Source organism: Penaeus monodon, chromosome 29, assembly GCF_015228065.2.
Source record: "Penaeus monodon isolate SGIC_2016 chromosome 29, NSTDA_Pmon_1, whole genome shotgun sequence".
Classification (NCBI taxonomy): Eukaryota; Metazoa; Arthropoda; class Malacostraca; order Decapoda; family Penaeidae; genus Penaeus; species Penaeus monodon.
The window spans coordinates 29,767,790-29,768,118 of NC_051414.1; the positions used below are offsets into that span (position 1 = coordinate 29,767,790).

The 329-nt window shown below is 31.0% G+C and overlaps 1 protein-coding gene across 1 annotated transcript in view; it reads right to left on the reverse strand.

Moving 5' to 3' along the window:
- Window positions 1-329, reverse strand: part of LOC119592130 (large neutral amino acids transporter small subunit 2-like) — a gene marked incomplete in the record, with an annotated part of 120,358 nt that overhangs the window by 1,035 nt on the left and 118,994 nt on the right.

Below are 329 nucleotides of genomic sequence, written 5' to 3' on the forward strand. Positions count from 1 at the left end.
GGGTAGAACTACTGTGAAACTATAAATATGCACTGAAATATAGAGGGTAGAAGAAAATTACTCTGATTTCTGTGAAGCTTCCAAATTATTTTAAAATATTCTGTTATAGTAAATGGCAGAGGTGAAAACGCTACTACTAATATTTGCTATACTGATTTGTTTTCTTAACACTTTCATTGAAGGAGATGCATATCACTTCTAAATGACTGAATATCTGTTTTTTCATGTGTAATTAACTATTCAATAATGGACCATCTAAATCTGGTCAAAGATTACTCAATCAGTGCCACTCCTAAAATGAAAGCATTAATGTCTCCAATTTATGATGC